At 41.1% G+C, this 6,775-nt stretch overlaps 1 long non-coding RNA gene across 1 annotated transcript; it reads right to left on the minus strand.

Moving 5' to 3' along the window:
• Positions 1–706: 706 nt before the first annotated feature.
• On the minus strand, positions 707–6,466 carry LOC140683995 (uncharacterized). The gene is made up of 2 exons (XR_012055754.1): positions 6,046–6,466; positions 707–1,579 (listed from the first exon to the last, which is right to left on the minus strand). It is a non-coding gene; the product is annotated as an uncharacterized lncRNA (long non-coding RNA).
• Positions 6,467–6,775: the final 309 nt, after the last annotated feature.

The raw sequence follows: 6,775 nt of genomic DNA on the forward strand, positions 1-6,775 counted from the left end.
TGAGCTAGCTACAAATTTCAGACTGCTTGTTTGACATGTTCCTTGTCAGCATATGCATCCCTTGTTCTCTCCTTTAGCTTCATCTTCTGTTCAGCTCTTTGAAATGGGAAAAAAATCAACCATACAGAAGCAGCAGCTCCTACTTTGGACCTACCCAACTTGGTGATATCCTGGGGCCAAAAAGGGCGACACAATCAGCAACAGCAAAGCTGAGGATTAAGCCTGAGATCTATTTTCAGCCATGCAAATGACCTTCAATGTCCCACAAATCTTCTCCCCAGAGACATCTTTTTCTCCAGAACACTTCCAAGATGCTTCACCAGCTTTCCTAGAGCCTGCAGTGCTCAGCCTCTTTGGGGAATCTCTCTCTGTCAATGACATTCCTCTTCCCTTATTCATTCCTATTCAGAAGCTGGATAAAAGGGCAGAAAGACTCAATTTGGGAACAGGGATCTGGAAGATCTGGCTTCCTGGTCTCAAGTCCTGCTCTGTCTGGACATCAAAGGAAGGGCAGGTCAAGCTTTGTACTTGTCTCCTGAGCAGCAGCAGCTCCCATGCACTCTCCTCCAATTTACCTCACTCACCACTAGCCTTGATTTCGCCATGACTTCTTTCCAAATCTGTCTTCACACCAGTGCATTACTCACTGAACCACTTTGAATGAGCAATTCAGCAGCTTATACCTGCAGAAATCTCTAAAGAAAACTTTCATCCAAATTTAAAGGTCATTTTATTTGTATAAATGCAGAAAACTTTCAAAGTAGCACCTGGAATCTTCAGCAATGCTGTATAATATTTCTAGTGAGAACTACATTGGATCCACACAGGTTACACTTTAGTGCAGTTCAAAACACCTCTGTGAAAATGATGACAATCTCAGAAACAAGCTGTTGAGTGGACTTCAGGGAGAACACTTGTTCAGGAAAGAATAGATCAAAATTTAAAACCCGGACCCTGATGCTTCCTGTTGGAAATGCAAATGTGGCTGTAATTGGAAGCTGTCAGCTCCCAGGTAACAGTGGCAAATTAGGGTGAGGAACCAAGGTAAGAAAGTGAGGTTATAAATGGAGACACACTTTGATGTCGGCAAGCTGACACAGTCATATGTGAAGGCTGCATTGCAGAGAACTATTTATAACAACACTCATTTGGAATAGTGCTTAACACTATGCCAGGTAGATTTAGGTTTAAGAAAAAAAGAAAAAGAGAATGGTAGAGGGTATAGTTTTTCATTGAGTTTCCTTCAAGTCTCATTTCCTCCCTTCCACCCCTGCTGTGGAATTTTCCCTGTGCCTCTGCTGTGTCTTGTTCCATGGTGCTGGCAAAGTGCCTTCACACCCGATTGCAGTCTTTGCCCTTCCATCCCTTGTTTATGCAGTGCATAACACAGGTCCTACATTTATTTTTTTCTTTTCAGAGGCAACAAGAATTGAAAATGGAGTAACAGCTCATTTTCCTCCAAAATTCTGTTTTAAATACATATTCACACACTCTAAAGGCTTGTGGTTTAAGCTAGAGTATATCTTACCAAGATCCTAGTTTTCTGAAGGAGGATCGGGGGTTTTCATGAGGCACAGATCTGTAGGAAAAAAAAATATAAATACCTTCCATTGTAGCTTTAAGCATTTTTTTCTCAGTACTTGGCCTGAATGTATGAAAACTACTCTGGACAGACGACCTCTGAATGCTGTTGAAGATAAAGAACAGGTCAGCAAACAAGGAAAGACAGACTTGAATGGGCCAGTCACAGTAACACTGTGGGTAACACAGTTTGGTGGTGTAACCACCCAAACAAAGCCATGTCTGTCCAGACCCAAACTGTGCCCCTGCGGATACACACCGTACCTTTTGCTGAACACCAATTGTTCTTAGAGGTGCCTTGAGCTTTGTATCAGTCATGTGGGGAGCCTAAAGGCCCATGGGGTAGAGTGATATTAGATGGCTGATATTAGATTAGATTCCCACTGTTTTGGCCAGGTCCAAGGGCTCCTTAATTTAAATGAAGTATTTTCTCTGGCAGTTTGGGCTCACACACCATTAATGTGGGGCAATCCTACCAGTTTAGTACCAACTTGGCATTGCAGCGTTTATGTGAGGAATGAAGCATTGGAGATTGGTTTTATTATGGGAATTTATTGTGGGGAATAGAAGACTCCTCATTCTAGGTTGGGACTACTGTCATGTTCAGTCTCCTTGTTTATGGCTGGAGAACATCTCAACATGGTAAGGCTATAATATTTACAGTGAAAAGCTACACAAAAATTTATTAACACAGTAAAACACCAATTTCAGGGTAAATTTTATTAGCAACAATAATTACTAATCAGTTCACTTGCTATTTCATATTACAAGATCTGCATTTACCATCCACTGTCATCTGCTCCCTAAGGCTGGCATAGGTCAGCAATGCAACTTTTGTTTTACATGGTGGTGCACATTTCTCCCAATTTCCATTGATTACGACTAATTAGAAGTTTATATCATAGAAAGACTAGATAAAATACACTTAAAAGCCATTCTAAATCTCATGCCAGCAGTAAAATATTTTCAATTAAAACTGAAGAGTATTTCCCGCAATATATTATTAAACCGGTTATGTTTTTGGGCTTCCCTGCTTTAAAAAAATTTATTAAGCTGGAAAATGTCCAGCTTTGAGTCAGTTTTATCCCAGATTATTTATATGTAGATAATTATGCAGCCAGAAGGGCTTGCAGATGCACATCCCCATGGAGTGGCTAAGTCTCTTTGTAGGGTGACACAGCAGTAGCAAGCGTTATGGAAGGGAGAGAACTCTTAGAAAAGAAGAGGGAAGTTTTTGTCTTGCCCTGCAAGTGTGTGCAACTCCTACACCTCAACTGGCCACAGTAAACTGGTCAACACTGGGATTTCACGTTAGGAGCCAGCAGGTAACCCAGTGTGCATTTTTATCCCCTGCACACTTTATTTCATTCCCCGTCTGCTCTGTGTAAATACCTCAGGCAAAGATTCAAATGAGCTGGGGTTGAGAATGTCCCACCAATCTCTGTGAAAGGAATAACACAGCTGTGGTTTCAGGGGATTTAACAGGCAAGTGCTTTGGGAGCTCACTCCGTCTGGCATGGAGTGTCAGCCCATGGAGAGGAGCGTGTTGCACCGCCGCCTTGATTTTAACCCTGTGCTTTTACTGGTGGAGGTTACAGCCCTTGGGGCTGTGGCTTTGGCTCTATGTGAACTTTTACATCTCAGCCTCAGGCTATCATTCTCTTCAGGTGGGACTCGAGCTACTTAAATATTTCAATGGTTTCTAAAAACCTTAAGATATACTCAACACCAAGGTCTCCACAAGCTCTGTTAGGTTGAAGATCAGACTATGGATGGTGTATGAGGGTCTCTTTGAGTCCTAAATACTCCTCTTGTGCTTATATTCTTCCCTTACTTAAAGATAATGGCAGACTAGATCTTGAGTCCAGATTGTTCTTCCTTGCCTCTTTTCTAATTTAGTGATTTCATATCTCATGACATGAAGGTTTCAACATGAAATTTTGTTCACATGTTGCATGTACACAGTCCCACAGGCTGAAGGTATATTGTAAATGCAGGCAAACCTGGTGGGAAGAAATGATGATGTCTGACTCCAGTTCAGAAGGCTGAATGATTTCTTTATTATAACTATGCTAAAATACATTAATATAGTATATAAAAGAAAATACTAAAACTACATACTACTTTCTCTAACTACCATATCTAACTAACTCACAACTCATGACCCTGTTCGCCAGAGTTCAGACACGAGTGGATCCAATTGGCCATCAGGCTCAAACAATCTTCACCAGAATCTAATCAAGCAATCACCCCAGGTAAACAATTCGCCAAACACATTCCATATGGGAAAAACAAGGAGCAGAAATAGAAATTGTTTTCTCTTTCTTTCTCTATGAAAAATCCTGAGGGAGAGAGAAATGTGCTTACCACAAAGGTATCTCATCATAAACGTCTTCACTTATTGTTTACTATCACTATATGCCAATTTCCTGTTTAATTTAAAATATCTCTTCCTTCCATATTGCATAAAACTGCAATAACCTCTACCATTACTGTTTTGAACATCACAAGTTGCATCGATTTCTGACAGCTTTCCTTGGTTTACTGACAATATTTAAACAGTGCATAGCACTTGCTGTTGCTGAATTGAGTTTCAAAGTGTTCAGCCCCCCACATCTCCCCACATTTTCCTTCTTGGACACAGTGCTAGAGGAGAGCACAGCCTACAGGATCTTGGGTTGTGGTCGCATTTTCCACCACAGCTCTCAGCAGGTTCATGATCCATTATACAGCCAAGGGTAAGCACAGGTTAAAAAATAAGTTGACCTATGTCTGACCAGGGTCACTCAGAGTGGTTCCACATTTTTTTTTTTTTGTTGGGCTGACACAAAGCAGGAGGATGTACTTACTCACTTTACCCACTGCACTAGATGTCCCAGGCAAAAAACCAAAGTATGAGATCTTCCTATAGTTCTCATCCCATGAATGTTCTGAACTCAGGAGTTCTGTTGTGCAGGCTTTATGAATGGCTATAACCTATGTGCTATTTTTCCTTTAGAATTTTTGTTTGTATTTCTGCTGAGGAGATTTTTCTAAGCATAATTTTCTTAAAAGCCAAAAAAATTATCAGGATATATATACTGGTGTGTATATGTGGATAGACTGGGAATGCTGCCACTGTACCATACAGGAAACACTTCTTGATCATATTCTTTCCAGTTCCCCCAAATGTGCAGTCCATAACATCAGAAAATGCATCACCAGCAGCTTCCACAAAGGAGGCATTTTGTGCCTTGCGCTACTGTTGTAATACTAAAAATTACAGGCCTATGGCACAGTCCTGAAGGATATTTATCTAACAGACTCCATTAAATCACTAGCTAGAATTGCTAATTGTTATCATATAGAAGACACTCAGAAGCCATGGATGGCAGTATAATACCAAAAAATTAGAAGTAATATTCAAACTCAAAATGGGTACAGCAGAGCTCAAACCCATCCATTTTCTGATGCCTTGCAAAAAAACCCATTCTCCTTCAGAAAGGCTTCCTGCCCAGGAGACTCCTGCCACTAATACTATAGCAGAGGAGGTCAGACTGGTAGGAAGCGGGCAGGAAAAGGTGCAAGAATCCATGCCTGTGTCTATTCACAATGAATAGGAAGCAGATTTTTCTGAACATAATTACAACACATGCTGGAGCCTGCACACTCTGATGTGGGTGTACCTTTGCAAAAGCAGCTGAGAGCCTTGCCAGCTATCGGGCCTTCCCCACAGCAAAAAAATGATTGCTCTGGCCCTCCAGTGTCACCTCCCTGGAGCATCCTGCTGGGAAATATCATTATTGCAGCAGCCCCACTGAGAGAAAAAACAGTGTGGATTCACGACACAGGGCCAGTGCCTCGGTGCCAGGCACTTCTATCATTGACTGCAAACATCCCTTTCCAGTCTGATTTTTCCCTGAAAGGAATCATTATGGGATCTCACTGTGCACACCCTTGCCTATCCACCCAAGGGCTCCTTTTTAACCTCTCTGGCAATTTGTAACTATACACAACAAATGGATCTCTCACACACATTTAGCTCCTACACATGTGTGACAGAGTTGGGTTGTAGGTAGGGGGAAATTCCTTTCTCCTTAGCTCCTGGGGAAATGTCTAATGAGTTTTATTAAGCATCACTATACCTGCACAGGAAAAAGGCAGTGGAAACCAGGCTTTGTAACTTTCAGCATGTGCAAAGAAGTCTGGCTTAATATACCTATTTGCAATGGTCTGTGTGGACGGTCCAGTCCTGGAGGGACTGCAATGTCAGTGGATTAACTGCAGCACAGGTCCTGTAGATTATAAAGATACTCAGCCTCAGTGGATGGAGATCCTTAACTTCTGCACACCTCCTCTGGCTTTCTCAACACACAGCTGTGAGGCTGGGGTTTGCAGTGTGATCACAACTAAGATGTTTCTAGCAAATCCCTAACATAATGCAAAACTTGTGTTTATTTTGCCTGATCTAGCAAAAGGCTTTACCTGGATAAAAGGCTGATTGGTTCTGATGAACTGTCTGCACGTTCCTAAATAGAAGCAGGGGTTCAAGGTTGTTGTTATGAAGACAAGAAGTTTCTGTGCATGTTAGAAACCCTCATGTTGCTTGTAGCAGCAACATGTCTCTAACTCTGGAAAAAAAAAAAAGACAGCTAGTTATAAACAAAATATCCAAATACTGGAATATGAATATGATGGGAATGTAAGACAGGGTTTATCAAAAGTCTATTGCAGACAGATGCTGTGCAGTTTTTAGAAAATACTTTGCATTTCGGTTCTCTTCAAATGCAGCTCTGTAAACAGTGAATAGTCCCACTGTTAATGACTGGCTTGCTGTATTTATAGAAAGCCAGATGTTATTTAGCTATTGTGGGATTTAACAAGCAGTCTAATAGCTGGGGGCTTTTTTTTTTTTTTTTTTTTTTTTTTTAATTCCCAGCAACTAAATCAGTAAAGCTTTGTTGCACCAACAATCTCAAATGAGAGGGCATCTACTCAAGGTTCAGCAAAACCAGCATGACACAAGACAAGGAGGTGGTGCTTTTTCTAGAATAAGTTATGCAGTTTGGAGAAAGAAGACCCACATGTAAATAGAAACAAATGTTCTAATCTGGCAGTGATTCATTGTAAGATAATTAATCCCTTCTCTGACTCTTTGCTGTTTTCTCTGAATAGAGTCAGTGTTCCCACACAGATACATAGGAGCATCAGGAAC

Source organism: Taeniopygia guttata, chromosome 4 (genome assembly GCF_048771995.1).
Source record: "Taeniopygia guttata chromosome 4, bTaeGut7.mat, whole genome shotgun sequence".
Classification (NCBI taxonomy): Eukaryota; Metazoa; Chordata; class Aves; order Passeriformes; family Estrildidae; genus Taeniopygia; species Taeniopygia guttata.